This window comes from Anopheles merus, chromosome 3L (assembly GCF_017562075.2).
Source record: "Anopheles merus strain MAF chromosome 3L, AmerM5.1, whole genome shotgun sequence".
NCBI classification, from domain to species: domain Eukaryota; kingdom Metazoa; phylum Arthropoda; class Insecta; order Diptera; family Culicidae; genus Anopheles; species Anopheles merus.
In genome coordinates, this window is record NC_054085.1 from 18,442,309 (window position 1) to 18,462,971 (window position 20,663).

General features: G+C 45.7%; 1 protein-coding gene across 5 annotated transcripts in view; it reads left to right on the plus strand.

Annotated features, from left to right (window-relative positions):
• The window catches only part of LOC121599248 (leucine-rich repeat neuronal protein 3-like), an 89,245-nt gene that overhangs the window by 26,734 nt on the left and 41,848 nt on the right, over positions 1–20,663 (plus strand). The window contains exon 3 of one of the 5 annotated variants that reach the window (XM_041926910.1): positions 15,262–15,326. The exons of the other annotated variants lie outside the window; for them this stretch is intronic. The gene's annotated coding sequence lies outside the window, so the exon portion shown is untranslated. The remainder of the gene's footprint in view (positions 1–15,261; positions 15,327–20,663) is intronic. 5 annotated transcript variants of the gene reach the window in all.

The window sequence follows — 20,663 nt, forward strand, 5'->3', positions numbered from 1 at the left end:
AAGAACCACCATTTTTCAACCCCTCAAATACACAAACCTAGTTATGGGTGTGGCGCTCGGGTAACCCGAAACCCACCCCTGCCCAGTCCGTTTTGTTGTGTCCCGAACAGTTTAACACTACACTGCGGGTTGGGGGAGGTGATTTTCCCTTTTTCGAAGCGAGGCAGCGTACTTGTAAATGCGTCTCTCCATGCGTCCCCACTCCCACACACACACAGAAGGGGCAGAAGCCTTGTTACGGTTCGTTTTTAGTTTAAAATAGATGCACCATCCTGTCCTGTGTGGCTTTCCCTCTGGTTCGGTTGTGCGGGCTCACTATCTACAACTCGGGGGGGCCGATATTTTATTTAGCCTAGTTTACGCAGATTCCATGTCGTTTTGCCGACAACTGACAACCGTTGCTTCCCATCCCCACCAACCGCACACAAACTGCGTCACGCACAGCGCCCGAGGAGGGAAATACACACGGACAATTGACAGCTCTCTGCTTTCGGTAATGAATTGAGATCGATCCGTTAGTTGGAATGTTTTTTTTTTCTTCCCTTTCTGTGCGTGTTATGTGGTGCTGCTCTCCGGCCGTGAGTTATGCTGCAGAATGGGCACGAACCATGTTTATGATGTAACCGTACTTGCTTGCTCGGTCGCTCTCTGCACGTTGAATGGAAAATCAATAAATCAATTCGACGCAAATTGCGAAACCAGCCGCGCGCTAAGGATATTCCCGTACCGGGGCCAGCACCAGTAGCGGCAAAAAACAAAAACAAAAAAAAACAAGGAAAGCACACAGTGTAAATGAGACAAAACCCGGAAGTCCCATCCATGCCTTTGCACCGTGCCCGTGAACGTTTTCATCAGAATTCAATCAATGTCGAGTCGGCATTCCAATTCATCGCGTTCCATCGCGGACGGTTTCGACCTACCGGGCGCAGAAAGTTCTTTCCCGCCTGCGTTCGCAATGGTTGTGTGCAACTCTGCGATATTGACTTTCTGCCGAACCTTTCGCATTTCGCAGTCAAAACCTTACGAGAGTTCCGGAGTTTTTGGTGCCCAGCGAAGAGCTTCCGGGCAGATGGGGAACGCTGTCACCGCGTACGGTTGACAAAAATGCTGCGGACCAATTACACGTTTAATTAATTAATTTTCTCTTTTCACCGACCGAATCGCGACCGGCGCGACCACGCGCGCTCGCCAAAGCCCAAAGCATGGAAGAATGGCTGCGCGCGGTTGTCGCGTGCGAATGTTCTGCGTGTTCACAGGAAGCGTCAAGTCACGCGGCACTGGTTCTGATTTGATGGGGCATGGGGCTTCTGGTAAAAATATTCTAATTAAATGGGAATTGTTTGGGGTGGGGGGGGGGGGTGCCGAGGAAAGCAAGAGACAGTGACAAAGAAAAAAAAAAGGCAAGTAATGTTGGACATTTTTACACTCCATCAATTATCGGACGATTGCAAATAAATTTATTTATTATTTGCTGTTCAAAGGAACAAATAGCTCAAATCCTGTGAAGCGTTTATCAATTGTCAACTTTCCAATTATGCGTTTTTCTCCAAATCTATTTGAAGTCCAGCCAGTGTACCGAGCATTTAATTAATGATCAAAACATTCCACATCTTTAGTTCATTCAAGCAGAGTGACCTTTAACATTGCTTCGACTAAATTTAAACACACAAAAACTCAAAAATGACACTAATTAAATCGAATGCTCTTCTGTATCGTTCCAGGTAGGCGACGCCCATGCGCCCAAACACACACCCTCCCCCCACTGACGCTCATGTAAGGCACATAGCAAAGTGTCAAAATTGAGTCATCCGTACGTGTCATGCCGTACGGCAAAATGGAAGCCACAACAACCCCACGTGTAACCATTTAGCCTAAATCTAGTCATCACTGGAGCGCGCACAAAGACAACCCCGGAAGGAATAAGCTATACTTCGGCCGAAACGTTCCCGTTGTATCGCCTCCTATTTCCCCTGGACAAAAGAAAAACACAGCAACACACACACACACACGCACACACACCCCGACCACCGCACCATTCCAATCCATTAGCCCGGTCCGATCCGATCGGAACCGACCCACTGCAGAGGCTAATTATTCAGTGTCTCGTGTTACAATAAATCATAACACAGTTTTTCCCCCTTTTTCCCCGTATTTTCTAAGGTACAGGAGAGGTGGGTGGATTGGCTGTTGTGTGTGTGTGTGCTTGTGTGTAGCGACCGACGGAATGTGTTACGCCGTGCGCCATCCCAAACATGGGTCTGGTAACATGAGCGCCCTGCGGGTGCGATATAGACGACCGTTTTTCCCATTCGACCGACACTTTGCTCGCTTGCTTCCGACGTCGCACTTTAGCACTTCATTGGTATCGGCATGTTGACACATACGGTCGAGCGGCGACGGGACAAGAACGAGGGTCTGCCGTCGGTAATCCCAGCGAGCAGTGTAACCGCTCGTAAACCCGGTCTTGATGAGCCTTTCAACTTGAGAACATTCATTATCCCATTAGCCCTCCGCCGTGCACTTCGGGCGGACCCCGGGGTTTGCAGCACCGTAAGATGGTTTTATTACTTCCCATTCGAACTCCCGCACCCCTTTACCCCGGCGATAGTTTACCCCCGGGGTTGGAGGGAGTAATAAACCAAAGCATTGAACGTTTTTTTTTTTGGGAAATCCCTTTTTGGCCGCGCCATGATCCTCTCAGCAGCTTTACTACAGCGGATCCTTTCCTGCGAAAAGCTGTTAAATCCTCCACCTTTGCTAGGTCTGGGGTGTCCCTTTCTGGTGAGGTTTAACCAGGAAGTAAAATAAGAAGCATCCCGTGTGTCCGGGATGAAAATTAAGTAAAATATTTTGACAAAACCAACACAACCTTCCGCTCCTGCAGCTATTTGTCGAACACTGGGTTTGTTTGTACTTCCCCCTGTAGCACTACTCCCGGGCCGCCCGGTCGGAATCGCTCCAAATGCTCGATCGATGAAGCAAACCGGTACACTAAATAAACCTTTCGGAAAGCTTCCCCCCAGGAAATCCCCATCGCCAGCAACCATTCCCTCCCTCCCTGGGGAAAAACTAACAAGCCGATAACGAACGTACGGGGCAAAAAAACAACAAACGATTTGTAAACTACCGTGTACTTCCTCTCGTGAAGGTTTCATCTGCAGTCAGTTTGGCCACACACACTGTCCCACTGGTGGGGCATGAGGGGCTCCGTCGAAGGCAAAGTAAACCTTGTCGTGCGGTTTTGGGCAAAAAGTTAGGAACGGACGTCCGATCCGATAGTTTGGATAGTTACCGCAAATATTTAACCGGTCGTATTTTATTACCGACAAAATCTAGGGTACCGACCGGGGCATTTTTCCCAGCATTTTGAGCGGTCCCGTCGACGTTGAACGTTGCGAGAAATTGAAGACTGTGCAAGGCTGCAAGGATGGGTGGAGTGTGTTAAATGTAGAAAAATTGGAACATTTTACGAAAAGTTTTAATTATAGGCGCTTGAATTAATTGCTACATTTTCCAACACGACCCTAAGACTTGTGCTGAAGATTGTGGTCCCTTACAAATAAGAAATTGTTGAAATGTAGCCGAAGAAAAATGAGCCCTATCCTCGTATTTGTTAACTGGGTTAATTCGTTAACATGAGGTCATTCATAATAAAAAAAACAACACCAGCAGCATCGGCAACAGAAACAGCAGTGCCACAAAACCAGAGCAAGCAAGGACCAACTTGACACAATTTGTCTTCCACGGATTACACTACATCTTTGCCGGCACTGTCAGGGGCCTAACCTAACTGCATTTTTTATCACGCAGTACAGGCAAGCCCCTCGGTGTTTCTCTCGCTTTCCATGTTTTTTCCCCTTTTTGCACCCGCGAACATAAATCTTAACCATGCCGTCTGTCGCTCTAGCTGAACATGCCGAAACCCGGCACATCCTCCACAAAATCCCACCATCCCAACACTCGACCGCGTCCGATATTTGACACCTCGACCCTCACTCACACACACTAAGACATACTGTTTGACGCACCACGCATCAACGCCTGCTGGGAGATGATTCGTTTCCATGGGAAAAACGGGGCATCAACACACACACACACGGTTGAGTTCAAACGGAAGCTTCGGGTTGTGCGAAAACAAACCCGAAAAACTACACCCGACTCCGCCGGTTTTGGGCACGTACGAATGCCCGAGACGAGTCGCGATCATGTAAAAACAAAATCCCTCATAAATAGGGGCCCCGTTTTTCCTGTGAGTCTGGACTGGAAAAGTGATGCTGTGATGCGGTAATAAAACTAGCGTAATGGACACGTTTTGGGGGCTTGCGGGACCGGAATTACGATGCGTCCGTTGTGGACGTCGTGTCGCAGCGGGCACCGTGAGCGAATGATGGAATCAAGATGGTACGCTGCAGGATAAGCTGAAAGGATGAACATATTTTCACACGTCGTCTGTGGTTGGGTATGTGGAAGGTGTGGATGAGCCGTTGTAATTGGCAACACGTCTAGAATAGGAAATGTGTGGGATACTTCAAGAAAATTGGAAGAATATTGTGGGTTTCTTGAATTTAGTGGAGGGAAGTAAAGCAAGAGTACATACAATCAAACCATCGAATATTTGTTGGGAACATACAGGGTTTTCCAGGAGTTCTCATAGTTGTGGGACACTTCCTTGACGCTTTCTTATGGGAAGCGAACTTTATACGATGGAAATTGGACTCTATAGCAACCTTTTTGGACAGGTTTCTTGGAAATTGCGTTTGGAGTTGTCCAACAAGGTTGCTATAGGGTCCAATTCCCATTACATTAAGTTCATTTCACCACAGAAAGAGTCAATAAAGTGTCCCACAGCTATGATAACGCCTGGAAAACCCTTTAACTGAATTCTTTTGAGAAAACAAAGACTTTGTGATACACATTCGATTAAAAATATCAAGAAGATCCAACAAAACTCAAATGAACGTTACTGAAATAACTAAAAAATGAAAATAAAATCCTGGATGTTCTTGGAATTAGCCAAATAAGTCTAAACGCTTATTAGGTACTGATATTAAAAGGCTCTTCTAAAGCAATAACTCAAGATTTGTAAGTCCCTAAAAGTACCTAGAGAAGCTACGAAACAGTCAAATGTTGGTCTTTTGAGATGTTTGGAAGATCTTCTCCAAATGCTTGTGTTCAGAGACTTCTAATAATAAAAATCATAGTTTCTACAGTTTAAAAACACACACATTTTCGCCCATGTGACTTCCTCAACATACCAACTCAAGTTATCGGAGACAGCAGACGCTTTGACTATCTATATAAATAAACAAATGATTGCTCAAGGGACTCTTTTTTCCAAAAACCTACTACTAACACCATTATACCAATCAAACAATTTCCCATTTTTTCCGAATTTGTCACTCTCTCCCCCCTTTGCCTTATCAATCCATCACAATTCGCCGCCACTTGTACCAAAGTTCAACGTACCCATCATCCTCCTCTCGGCTATTGCCTACCGTGACCGTAAGACGGCGGCTTTTATTTTAAAGTTATTTTATTACTCCAACTTCGTCCCGACGCGCCCGTCAAAAGCGCATAAATCAAATTTAATATCTTAATACGTTTTGGTGGAAAACCAAACCCACCAACCCCTCGGCTCCCGCTCGGCCTCTTGACATGACTGCTCCATTCATGTGGATGCTATTTTTCACACCGTGTTACCAGTCTAGCGTAACGCCGTAAGTCAAGTGGCGGAGTAGAGAAAGAGAGAACATTGCCGCGCGTTGACTTCATTTTCCTGGAACCCGCGAAACAAAACCCTCCCCCCAGCGCGAACGGTTCCGCATGCATAGCAATTGTGCGCGTCTGTGACTGTGAACAGTATGGAGACACTCTTGCAAAACCGGCCTTCCCTTTTCCACTTGGATTTTGAGTTGGTCGGAACAAATGAGCACGACTCCCGCCCGCGGAAAACCCCGACGAAACCCCTCAGGAACACTCATCTGGTTTTGATAATCCGTCGTTTTTCCTGTGTGCTCTCTTTTTGTCCTTCCCGGTAAGAGCGGAATGTGGCAACGAAAAACGGGGGGGGTTTTCTTTAATGAAGAGCAGCACAGTGATGGCAAACGGCCTCCAGAAAGCCATGGGCGATGTCCCACAGCATCCCAAAGGGGATGAGAGTGCGGGCTCGAGACCGGGTTGTGCCCGGAGTGAAAGTGGAAGCCAACGCTTTCCCATTAAACTCGATTAGAGAGTTCTCGGGGTGACTTTCGTCCGCACCACGCAGACCCAACGCAACCGCATACGCAGACTGTTCGTACGCAGTCCCAGCCGGCAAACGCACCAGCTACAACACAACGAGGACGATAAATTGCTTATTTATGCCACACACACCACAAATTTCCCCGCTCCAGGAAAAGTTTGGGACGGGGTTCGGTTTTGTTTTCGGGCGAACATGTCAACCCAAATGCCACAGAAAAACGGGCACCCAGACCCAGTCTCAAAGTGCGGGAAGCAGCACCGCCAAACGCCACACAAACGACATACGGGGATGGAAGCTACCGGGAGGAAAAACGCAAAAACACAAAAGCCCACCACATTAGCCCTTGCTCCTCGAGCAGGCGTACCAAAGAACAAGCCACCGGTTTCCCTGTCCCTCAAAACGGAGAACTGACACATATGATAAAGATGAAAAATTATTGTTTTTAATCGTCGTTTTGCCGTTGTTAGGGCCGCTAGAGGACTTCAGTGACTTCAGAGAGGACAACGTGGGACTTTTTTGCGGAGTCGCCTATCACAAGCACGTGCGTTTGGGGGATCTGATATAATTAAAATGATAACAATGTGCCTAGCTTTTTTCCCCTCTTCACTGAACGTCTAGAAAGTGATACACACTAGACACTAGCGGGGGTTTATTTTTGAGGGAAAATTTTACCCAATTTTCATCGCAGTTGCAGTAGCAAAAACTTTCCCTTGCCGAGGACGTCCGAGCAGGCTGCGGAAAGAAAAACGGATGTGTACCACACACACACACATGAGATGGCGTAGTGTATTGCACAGCACCGGCTCCTTCGATCCCGGGGAAACCGGAAGGATGTGTGTGAGTGTTTGCATGGTTAGTTGTGCTGGCAGCTCGCTCTTCCGTGGGTTGTTTGAAGAGAATTTTGAGAATTTCATTAAAAGCACCAAGCATGATGGGACGCTCGGGATGGGAAAACTATAACAACAGTGCGGCACAGTGCACAAATTAAAAGGTAATTTTCTTCTCAACGAACGCCCAAACGCCCAATGGACACGTTGAATGGGTTGATATTAAATAATCAATTATTTTCCCGCAAAAGACCCTTTCTGCTTTACAAAGAACGCATCATTTGTCACACACTGTACCACCACAAAAGCTAGTGAAGCGCATTAATTCAAACGATAAACCGATCTAATGAAGGTTTACGGACATGCTGGAACAGAAAAGCACTCTCCGACCTTTGCAACGGATGAAGGAAACAACTCAATAGCTACGCACGTAACGGCGCAGGGCCCGCATCGTCATGTGGTGGTGAGGGTTTTTTTTCCCAAGCAAAAGTTGCTAAAAGTTGGCCCAGCCCGGGCTGTGGTAAGTGAGGCGGGAAAAATTGACTCAATCTTCTGTCAGCTGCAGACGTTCGACATCACTGCCGCTGCTGCTGCTGCTGCCCCAAATTATGTTCCGCTCCAAGTTGACTGGTGGGATATTCGAACTACCCCCGGAACGTGTCTGTGTGTGTGTACCTATTCCCTTCGTGTGACAAAGATTTCCATGGGTCCGTTGTGTGTGGTGTGTTGAGAGTGACAAGTTAATTAGTGGTCCCGGTTACCGGGCTGGCGCGCGAACGCGCTGGAACATATCAATTCATTAACGAATTTTCTTTGCAACATCTCCCTATCCGCCCAAGACGCCCTACCTAATTGGTATCGATCTTCGGACCCAGCTTGAATGCTTTTGATGACGGCTGCGTGACGCCGCAATGAAGGTTCTTGCGTCAGAGTTTCGACCGTTGCTAAGGTTACCCCAACACAGCCGACCGACAGTCAGAGGAAAACTAATATGAAACCAAAACTTCAACGTCGCGAAACTAACAGGCGTGCTATTTTAGGTCAACTGTGGCACAGATGTCTAAGATTTCTTGTTTATTTTTATTATTATTTTTTGGTATTTTTTTTAACACATTTGGGCACAGCTAGAGCATCAAATTTGCAACATCAAACAGCTTCGTTTAACATCTGTGTAGAAAATTAAAAGCGACAACGACAAACGCCTTCGCCACGGCGGAAATCATTCATCATAATACTGATTAGCTTTGCTACACACTGCTTTCTGTCTCTCTTTTCTCTCTCTCGCTCTGCCACCCTTCCGAGGGTGTTAAAGCCTTTAATCTTTTAAAATTCTTTCCCCACTGACATACACAACCTCGCCCGTCACAAACTGTCACATTAAATGCAACGCTTGCACCCACTCCCTGCGCCTCGAGTTTTGCGCGCCCCGTCGTTACCCATCACGTCACGCAACGCTGGCGCAAAACTGACACACACACGCTCGATAGAGGATGAGCTGCGAAAGGATGAAACAATCGTCCCACTTGCGTCTAAAAAATGGTAGCCACTGGGCCACTACTACGGTGGTCCTTTGCCTTGCGTTATTTATTCAACTCTCGCGTGCACTGCAACGGACAAAGGGCTGGGGTGGCCACATTAGCAGTGGCCATATTAACACCCGCACGCCCACCCACCTAGGGACGCACGCAAACGCTACGCAGCGGATACATTTAAAAACACACACAGACGCACAGGGAGGAAAAACCCACCACCAGACCAAATGAACTGAGCAAATAAGGTTCCCGCCGACGCACACGCGGCTAACTTGTGGAGTTGATTTAATAGGCAACATATGCGCTACCTATTAGCTAATTTGTTTTGTCTTGTTTACCCGTCAGACGATTTGCTGCTGCTGCTGCTTTTTTCGCGGTTTGCATGTTTTTTTTTTTCCCCACGTCACATTTTTACCGCCGAATCTGCCAAGAGCAGACCCAAAACGGAACAACAACAACCAAATGGCTGGTATGAAATCATCTAACACACACGATGCGATGGTCGCTTGGTCGCCCAGCCCAACCCATCAAGACGGTTCGACCGCGAAAAACGTAAAAACCCACCACCACCACCACCATCATCATCATCGTTGTTGCCATCGTCTTCATCATGGGCAAAACATATTTATGCATCATTTGGTTTTTTTTCTCTCTTTCTTTCTTTTCCTCCTTATTTCAACCAACTCTCCTTTCCATATGGCGTGAGAGGGTCTTGGAAGGTTTTCCGCCGCATGTGCTGTGCCGCCGCTGACTCGCCGTGTGTCTGTGTGGAAAACAAAATTTGTTGTTAAGGAATGAATTATGACCCCGAAACACCGGTCGCAGGCGCGGGTTTTGGAAAACTGGCGGCGGTTGGCAGCTCCGGCACCAGCTGCTCGTAACTCAGGCGAAACGACCAAAACCGGGCGTGTTGTACACCGAGACACCCGAAAATAAAAGCCAACGGCATGAACAAAACGATGCCCCTATTGGTGGCCTAGAAAATTTGATCCGTCTCCGGTGGCGGTTGTGGGCTTCCTGCTCGGTGTGGCCTTACTTTCCCTCTCTTTTTTTTTGTTGTTGTTGGTATTCCACCGAGGACCCTGCTTACATCTCGGGTCACGTTCTTCATCAACATTCCTTGGCGGGAGGTGACCAAGGCGATGAGTGGTATGGTTTTTTTTTTGCTTCCGATGCCTTCCCGGACCGAGCCTTTGCGCCCGGTGGTGGCCCCTTTTGTGAGAGACCTTGACAAACCCACCTTTGGCGATAGAGTTTGGCCTCCCGGCACTGGTGGCATGGACCAGAACCCTCCCCTGATCCGGGTCGGTGCATGAGTGATGGGCGTAGATGTTTTATTTTTTACACATTGACCGAAGCAGGCGTTGTTTGATGTGACCTTTTCCTTTCGGATGGTTGTCACATGCTGCTGCTGTTGCTGGTGGTGGTGGTTGTAAAATATTTATAGTTTTGATAGATTGGGCCGATGATTGCTGGCAGGATGTGTGGCGATACAGGAGGGTCAGCCCAGTACGATGAGCGAGGGTAGGTCGTTGATTGAATGATAAATTTGTCCACAAATTAGCAATGATTGTGTGTGTGTGTGTGTGTGTGTTTTTGCCTCATAAAACGGTGACATTGATACGAATTCAGTGACCGGGTCGCAGGTTACACCTGTTGATAAATGAGCTACAAATTGATGGAATCTAGGTGACAAGCCTTTTTTCTAAACGATTCTAAAAGATTTTCTAACCTTTAATAAGGTTTATAGATCACGGTGGATTACAAAACACATATAATATGGAATCATTATAAGCAAATGTTGCTATTACAATCAGAATTCAACAGTTGAACGCTTTTTAGATGGCATGCTTTTTAGTTGAACGCTCAATAGTGGGCTGACAGTTCAATTAAAAAGCATGCGTTTGTATGGGAAAATTGGTTTTTGAAAATTTCACAAAAATCTCATGGCTTGCCGAGAAAAATTTCAGCCTTTTTTGTATGGAAAAACGTGCCAACTAAAAAGCACATATTCAATAGTTGGCAGGGAATCGAAGTTCAACCAGTGACTTAAGACTGTATTCCCATCATTTTCAAGATTTCTTATAAGCTGTTTATCTGTTATAAGCTGTTTCTTATAAGCTTTTGTAAAACGTTTCACACTTTTAATACAACAATTAATTACAGTTCAATATAGCGAATTTTAGAGACAATAAACATGCAAAACATTTGTGTGATTTTGGTCCTGTTTTCATGTTGAGAATGGGTCTTGAAGGCAGTATTCTTTTGTAAATGGAATAGCAACTGACAGTTTACGATCACAAATATTCCAGTCTATTTCAATCAGCAAGCAACATAACAATATTATCAATTGTATTCTGTGTCGCATAACATTTCGGACAGAATTTAAACTCAATATCACAAAAGTGAAATGCAATGTCACAAATGAAGTATTACAGCTTGAACAAAGTATTCGACAGGCTGTGAGTTATTGACAGTTTCGTGATTTATTTCTTTGCAAATTAAATAGCTTTTAGAAAACAAAAGCCTCCTTATTACTTCATGTTTAAAATAACGAATAAAATAAAAGACACACAAATATCAGTCAGCTCAATTAAAAAAAGGTCCAAAGATTCTCCACATCTGCATGTTGCAAAACAGTGTGCAGATATTATGATATTAAGCGGGCAAGTTGTTGAAATGACAACAAAAACATACTAAAAACATCTCATGCTTTCTAACGTGTTTTTTCTTGTAAGATACCTTGTCAGTCTTGCGAAATCAGCTTAGAAATGCTGCGTGAATAAAATGAAGTTATAATTGCAAGAGTTATGAAGCTGTCACTACAGCAACAGCAACACAAACCATCTCGTCCAACAGCCTTGAATAATTGCTTTCTGCTTTCTGCAAAAGGTCAACGAAGATTGCCGTTCAAAATAATTGCACACAGTCATAGTCAAAACAGAGGCAAAAAGCAAACAAGATGGGAAAATGTCTCTAGAGACCACTGCACCACCAACTAACCAACCATTCACACACACACACACACACAGCAACAGATGCACTTCTTCGCAGTCCCGATCAACCTGCAGCATGTTTTTGGCACGTAGTTTCATGTCATTCGTCTAGCGCCCGGAGAGTTTTTTTTTTTGTTCCCATCCGTTTCTATCGGTTCCTTTTCCCACTGTCGTAGTCGTACTTCCCGATCAATCATTCATCCATTGCGGTATGTCTATAGAAGCGACTGACGGTCTCCATACCGCCCGTCTTCTTTTGCCCTCGAACGGCTGGGCCAACCGTTATGATGTCTTACTTACCAGCACGATAGATTGCGTTCCTTCACGACCAGCGGAGTAAAACCAAAATAGCTCGCATACCGCCCGTAACTGAAATGCGCATGGGAGCTCGTTTTTCCACGCTTTTTTCCACTGTACTCTTTCCCCACCGCGTCTAGCGAAGTGCCCTCGGCGGACCAAATGTTAGGTGTCACCGAAAAGTCGGAAAATATTTATTTTTCTCACCCGACAGCAACTGACTCGGCTCGGTTTCGGAGACTATGGGGAGACCACGCAAGGGCGTGGTAGCGTCTTCAAGTGCGGGGAAACCGAGCGTGTTGGGATGTCGACACGCCAAAGAAAATAGAGAGTTCCTGAGCGATGTCACTTTGGTTGTTGCTGCCGTTCGGCCGTTGTTGTCGTTTTGCTTTGTTGACTAGAGGCAGCCCTGGACGACAAACGAAGGTTTAGAGGCGTTGTTTTCAAAACAGCAGTACCGCAGCAAATCAAACCATTCCGTTGGCGGACCAGCAGGCACGCAGGCAGCCGTTCGGAAGAACGTTGATTTTTGGTGGAAAAATGTTGTTTTGAAACACGCATCTCCGAAACACCGAACAACAGGCAGGAATGCTTCCGATGCTGTTATTGAAACAGTTGTTGAAACAGCGTGAATAAATGTCGCGGCGAGGGTTTTGTGTAACCCAGGTTTGAGGTTGTTTTCTTGGTTTAAGTATTCATTGTGCAAGAAACAGTAGCAAGTGGTGGGGTTTTGTGCGCGAAAGTGGTTCTTAGTAATTAAAATACTTTACAACAAAACGCACACACGCACACACAACTCGGCACATTGCACAGTTTCTAGTACTTGTTTTACACAACCGCTTTGCAAAGAAGACAAACACAAATTTGGGAATGATTTTCCACGTCACCGTCCCCCGCGAGTGTAACTTTTAATTTATTCCGCAACTTATTACCACAGTGCGCACCCGGGTGTGCGCCACGTGGTCTGCCCGAGCTGGTCTGGTCTGGTTAGCTTGTTGCAAGTGCTTGTGCAGTGCAACTCCAGCAGAACTGCAGACTGCAGACTCACTGCCTCGCTGCCCCCAAAAAACCCGGGGCGAGTTTTGCCACAAACCACTTAGCAAAAACAACTCCGACAGCGTGTTGTAATTAAAATGTACTATTTTGCCCCGGACAGCCAAGCTGCTGCCGTAAGTGCTTGTAATTGTTCGGTCCCGCGCGGTACAGGGACTTTGAGAGCTTTGGCAGGGAAAGCTTCCCGAACAACGCGTTTCCCTGCGGACTCTGTTTGACGAAATGCAACTTTTCCGAGCGGTTAAACAAGCGGCAAACGGGCTGCGGGGAAGCATTGTTCGGCCAGATGGGGAGATGGGGCGTTGGAAGAGTGGCGTTTTGGTTGGCCGAATAGTAATACCGAATGCAAACCGCATCGCGTGTTGCAGTCTCACACACACAGACACAAACACTCATTGTACGTTGATTATGCAACTGTGGGCCACGGGAGAGTTGAGCAGTTGTGGCTTTCGGTGTGAGCTGGGCAGACGGAGCGCTGGAGCTGCACATTAACGCTCTGGACGCTGGTTTTTGAGATGGTTTGCATGTTAGTTGTCGTGTAACAGATAGCATACTGCTGCCATGGCTCGGCGGTAATGCTTCATGCTCATAATCTAGCACAGCCCCCACACCCAGCCCGTGCCATGAGGCTGCTTAATTTACATCGCTACAGGACAATCTTCAATTATCCTTTAGATGCGAGCACGATTACCGCCAGTTTTTCGCTTCACGTAACGCGTGGCATGGATGGTTCGTTAAGCAGCACCAGCTATCCGTTGGGATACGTGCGCCAGCTAAGTCACACACAGCAAAAGGCACGTGCAGGCACAGTCATCGTGGGTGCAGTGTTTTAACTATTCTAATTAGTCACTGGCCTACATCCCACGCTGTACACGTGGCGCTAGTGTGTGTGTGTTGGGAACCTTCCATGTCCGTGCGGGACGTCATTTGCAGGCCCAAGTTCTTTGTGCGTTGACAAGGTTAGTTTTCCGCTTGGCCCACTAATGGTACAATCTGAACGGCCACATTGTGCCCCACGGTGGATGCGTTTTGGATGGTAACAGCCGTCGCTTTCAGCTGAGTGTTAGAGCCATGCGTAATTCGCGTAGGATATTAGTTAGTGCTAGCGTTTGTAACTGTTTGATTTACTGCAAAGGAAATCTAATCATACAGTGATGGACAATATCATGTAAAAAGGTAGTGATATCATGTCGTGGCTTAGTTTAGTAAAGCAATTTTACTATCTTTAACGATCTAGCATCTTGATGATATTAACTGAATATGAAATACAACGTGATCTCTTTAAGTCGCAGATCTGATATAACACTATTTTCCTATAATTTAGACGGGGCAATTCTAAATAGAGTGTACTCCCCGAAGGATCTGGGAGTCTGGTTACATTGCGAGCTCTCGTTCAAGGAGCACATAAACTTTGTGGTCAATAAAGCAAATAAGTCTCTAGGCTAGATCTCCCGCATGGCTTCCGAAATACGCGACCCAACCTGCCTTAAGGCTCTCTACTGCTGCTGGATTTTAGTGATGGGCGGGTCGACCCGAACCTATCGGGTCAGAGCCATCCGTAAGCGACCCGGAGTCGTTCGGGTTGACCCGAAAGGTACAAGTAGGTTCAGTGGGTGCAACGACTCCGGTAGGTGCGAGAAAGCATAAGCGACTCCGACCCATTGGTGCAACGAGTTCGGGTCGACCCGATAGATCAGTAGGTGCGAGAAAGCACAAGCAACTCCGACCCGTTGGTGCAGCGAGTTCGGGTCGGGTCGGGTCAAGATAGGTTCAATCCGACCCGACCCGACCTGAACTCGCCGCACCAACTGGTCGGAGTCGCTTATGCTTTCTCGCAACTACTGATCTATCGGGTCGACCCGAACTCGCTGCACCCTCGGGTCGGATTTGATTCCGACTCCGACCTAGCGCACCCGCTGCACTCACGGGTCGGAATCGATTCCGACTGGCTTGCACCCGACTCCGGGTCGGGTCGTGAAATGAATCGTATGACCCAACACTACTGGGTACGTCCCATCCTTGACTAAGCAAGCACAGTCTAGACACCGGTAAGTATGTACCACAACCAATGAAAGACTTGAGAACATACAGAGAAAATTCTCTCGTATCGCAGGGCGAAGATTCGTGCATGGCAACAATAGCAAGATGCCTCAATACTCAGTGCGCTGCCGATTGTTGGGTTTGACTGACATCAAGACTCGTCATTCACATGCTAAGGCTATGTTTATTGTCGGTTTATTTACCGATAACATTGATGCTTCTTCTGTACTGTCCAACATTCCGCTATATGCTCCTTCCCGTTGTCTTTGTGACAGGCCCCGGATTTTAATCCATCGGATGCGTTATACTTTCGCACAGAACAACCCGTGGCTTAGAGCGTGTGAGTCCTTCAACAATTATTACAATCTTTTTGATTTTAATTTTCCTTTATCCCGCTTCCGTGCCCTCCTACTGGATTCGTCCTAATCAATTCTATGCAAACATCTTTTTCCATCCCTCAATCCTCCTTCCCTAGTTTTAAGTGAAAATTATACAGCCCAGTGAGGCAATCAATTATGAATTAATAATAATAATAATAATAATAATAATAATAATAATAATAATAATAATAATAATAATAAAAATAATAATAATAAAATAAATAAAAATAATAATAATAAAAATAATAATAAAAATAATAATAACAATAATAAAATAATAATAATAATAATAATAATAATAATAATAATAATAATAATAATAATAATAATAATAATAATAATAATAATAATAATAATAATAATAATAATAATAATAATAATAATAATAATAATAATAATAATAATAACAACAACAACAACAACAATAATAATAATACTTATAATTATAATTATAATAATAATAATAATAATAATAATAATAATAATAATAATAATAATAATAATAATAATAATAATAATAATAATAATAATAATAATAATAATAAAAGCCTGTATTGGCCGGCATGTCCGCGTAGGACGTTACGCCAAATAGAAGAAGAAAAAGTGTTGTCAATCAGAGCAATTTCTTAGTGATTTTTTTTGCATTCTTCAGTTTTGATGGATGTTTTACTCTATTTGAATATTTTGTAATTTTATCTCAATTGTTTGTAATGTTTTGTTATTTAGTTTGTAAGCTATATAATCCAGGCTTCAGTTTTCGTACAAAATAAATGGTTTTCTGAAGACTTTTCTCGCAAAGTCTCTAAGGCCACTCTTCAATAAACTTCAAAGTACTATGCGATATTATAGTAGAATTACTTAACAAATCTCATATGTTGACACCTTTGTGATATTAACTGAAAAAAGTGATATCACGAACAAAAATATCGTTAAAATCCCACCATGTATGAAGGCACTCCCCTCCCATGCTTTCCGTCTTCCAGAACTTAGTCCTTCTTCGTCTCTAATCTTCCATCATCCGCCATAGCTATTCCCACCACCTAATGAACTCCAGAAAACCAATCGATCGACTACGAGTCGATTCGATAATTGCTACACTTCCCAGCACCCTCATTCGCTAGATCATGGTTGCCGTAGCGTGTGGCAATTCTCAAGACGCTCATCAAAAGGGAAAGCAAGCGGGCAGCGGGCCGAGAAGGGGAAAAGAACAGCCAAACCTACCATTAACACGAGCTAATTTCATCCCCGCACCGGTATACGCCCGTTAATCGTTATCGACAACGGTTTAACGCCTTACAAATGACTCATCGAATTTCCTCCCGCGCAACAACTTCCACCCACGGTCCTTCCACGGGAATCGCAGGCACGACTTGGGGATAGAAAGGTAGAGGGAAAGTTCAATCTAATTGCCGGCCTTTTTATGAACTCCTTGGGGTAGAGTGAGGGGGTGATGAAGGCGGCGAACCCTGGGCAGTTGAAATTTCGTTCCACTCCCGCGGGACTTACGCGCACCGATTTACGACCCCCCGGAACACGTGTTCTTGCAGCAGCAAAAAAGAGGGATAGCACCGTACCGTTTTCCCGGAACACGTACACCGGGGGAGACGAACTGAGTTTTCCGCCTTTGATGGTGGAAAATTTCAAAGAAAATGATTACCACCACCATTAAGAGGCGGCCCAAAGGTTTTAGCCACCCGTTCTTCAGAGGTGTACTAAATAGCTGAAGGGCTTCCTTAACGCTGGACATTACAGAAATGATCTCCCAAGGCGCGCCTTTAGCGAACGAACCCATTACAGGAGAGTCTGAGAAAAATGTGTTGTGCATATAAAAATTCACTCACCTAATTAGTCTCGCGCGGTGAGCCACAAAATATGGCCCCAACCCAAACCGTTCAAGGGGAAATCTCTTCCCTGCCAAAAGGGGGGGGGGCACGCGATCAAACCCAGACACATCGCGTTGTCCACGCAAAGTGCGTCGTAAATCGTGATCCACGCGGGGCATTTACAAAGTGATCTTTACCTTCCAGCCAACCATCTGCCACCGAGGAAGAGTTCTAAGCACGACGAGATGAACACAAAATACCTTCATCTTCTACCCTCAAAGTGTGTGAGACGACCCATCGTAAATTCGTTTTACAAGCTACTCAACTCCTAAACAGTCTCCTGCTTCAGCGGGGCCAGCTGTTAGGGATAGGCTTCGTACCTTTCACAGTTCGTACCATTCGTCCGCGAGCGTCCGCGTTCACCTTTCGAGTTGGTGCACAGAAAAGAAAAACCAAAACTCCTCCTTCACCCTTTTGCTTGGGGTGGGCGAAAACTTCGTCGAACGTCGAAAAGCACGTGAAGGTAATCGTTTTGGCCCCGGAAACGCCACCGACAGCAGGCTGTATTCCAAGCCCCAGCACGGCAGGTGTTTTCAATAGGCCCCTAACTGTGTGTATGTGTGTGTGTGTGTGTGTTCTGCCGTATGTCTACGGGATTGCGGGAGTTCGCTTTCTTCGCCCGAGTCCTATCCAACGCAAGCCAAGGATTGACGCATGTATCAAGGGGGGAAGGGGGGGGGGGGGGGCGAACGCGCGGGGAGCTGAGTGGATCATAAAAACTACATTGAGGCTTTATTTGTTTGCCATTTTTCCCACCACCCATTACGGGTCACTGCTCGCACGCTACCATCTTGCGCTACCTACCTGTCGCATCCGGCGGGGGGGAAAAGTTCTGCGCCAACACGCGGCCAACAAAACTTTTGCACTTCCGGGGCGGAGATGCGCCCCAAAAGCTACTCCAACACACGGACACGGCAGCGATGTCTTCAGCTCCAAATTGTACCTAACGGACCGGCAACGGACTTTTCGGTCGGCTTGTTGTCTGAGACGAGCTGCTGCTGCTGCTGCTGCGCATCCGGAAGTTCCGGAAAAAGTTTCACCTTTTACCCCATGCCAAGGGAAGGGACACCCGAAGATGTACGTGAGGCTATTAGGTGGCCGTAACGTTGAATAATGTATGTTGCTTTTCGGTGTGATGGCCCCAAACTTCGGTCCGGGGAAGTGGGCAACTTCGGTGCTGAAGGTGGTGTGTAGAGCTCTGGAACCCGTTTTTTCCGAGAGCGAATTTTTAAATGCAATTCAACATGTTTATTCAATGTTGTTTCTTTTGACTCTGAGCACATCTGTAAGTAGATGAGAGAATGCTACAAAAAAACAGTCAGGACGAGCAATTTTGGTCCTGTTTGGGGGTAAAAGTTGAGCTTTGTGTTCTCGGTAGCCCAATTTTCCGCCCTATTAACCATTCTATTTCATGAGCGAGGACAGGACGGCGGCCAGAGAGCAACTATTGCAACATTAAGAGCCCATTATTCAACTTCAAACGGGCAACTTTTCACTAAACTAAACTAAAGCATCCAAACGAACGAAACTTCCAAGCACCGTCCCATTCATCCAATTACTTTGCGTTGCGTTTCGCCGCGGCGGAAAAAGTGAAAGTAATTCAACACCAATCGCCTGAATTCGTGGAAAAAGGTTCCCCATTGCCCTCGTTTCTCTTTACTTGTTCGCCTCCCCCTAGTGAAGTAGGCCTCTAAAAACTAGTAAAAGTCAATGTTTTGCTCTCCCACATAGAGGGTGGTTTGCTGCCCATTTATTGCCCTTTCCAAAGAATCTCGCCACACTCGAGGGAACGGGAAGGCACACGCACGGAGTAAAAACGGAGCAACACCCCAAGCACGAGGGACACACAAGCGGGAATGGGCATTAGGATGGCATTGAGCCATATTTTCGATAGCAGCAACCTTGGACATTCCACACGCAAACCGCCCGGTTTCGGTTTCGGTTCGGTAGGCTCTCGAGCGCGTGCGAATTCCGTGCCGTCGGCAGTGTCGGCACGAGCCAGGCTTAAGTGCACCTTTATTAAGGTAAAACCTCGGCCTGGTGGTATGTTGTACTTGCCATAGGGTTGTACTTGCCGGGTGGCTTTGCCATCGATCGATCAGCTCGTTCTTGCTTCAGAGTAATAAACAGGAAAGCTTTTAGCAAAAAGGGCACGGGTTTGATCGTTCTGCTGCTTATTTTTTTGCTGTTCTTGTTGGTGTTGGCTCTGCTCTTTGGGGCTTGAGTGGTTGCTGGTGAAGAATTATCGTTCAAAGAAAATCTGAAATCACTCCAAAAGGTAACGCAATTCATTACCAACAAGCCAAAGAAGTGCTACGGCAGGGTTTGAAGATATTTGAAGTGAATGAAAATAAATTTGGTTCGAGTGTAGCAATCAAGTAAAGGAATAGAAAAGTGAATTTTAATAATTTATTAGCTTTTACAGCTTTATACAACGCAATTTCAAAGTTTCTCAATTTGGAGTTGTACAGCAAAGGAACTGCTCTCACGATTGTAGTTAGTTGTTTGTATGAAATTTGACAGTTGGAGGCTGAAATCATGTAAACACTCCGTACAAAACCACACAAAAAAATAACCTGCAATTTTCAGTCTAAATTATTCTTGCCTCAAAGCTAGAATTAGTTTCGAGTACCTGCTCGAAAAATGGCAAAACAAGGTGCTGTTTACATTTATCCCAAGGTGCATTAAAGAGATCTGGTGATGAAATCCAGAATCAAAGTGCATGTAGTCCAGGTGGTCTCATAGCATGTTTTTGTAACCAGATTTAAATATCATTTTTTGACTAGATTTTTTTGTCAGGACATCGAAGCAGCAATGAACAGAGCTTACTTTGACAGAAGTGTTCGCCTCACTGGTAAATGACAGTACTTTCGTGTGGGACACTTTGGTAACACCAGTGTCACGTCGGTTTGTCGGTGCTGAAACTATTCCGATTCTTGAACTGACTGAGACCATATGCTAGGTTTCAAATCTGATTTCGAACCCATACTAGGCTTAGAACTGTAATTGAATCCATAATGGTCCTGGAATTGACCCCGGACCCACCCTGGTGATGGAACTGATCCTGAACTTACACTAGACACATAGCTCTTCAGTATGAGCTATACCAGTTCATGACCTGATCCAGAACCTAAACCGATCCTGGGATGAAATCCGGATATACACCGGTTGTAGAATCAGACCGGTCCTGGAACTGATGCTGGACTTATTATTGATACTGAATCTAAAACGCTCCTGGGACTGATTCTGAACTCATGAACTCTGCTCTGAAACTGACCCCACTTCAGAAACCGAGTCTTGAATTCAGACCGTTTCTGACAAAATGTTCGATATGTGTCCAAGTACTCCACCAGGACACTATCACAGAATAGCGCGATCTTCGTTAAGAATCGAGCTTTATTTGCGTAAAGAAGA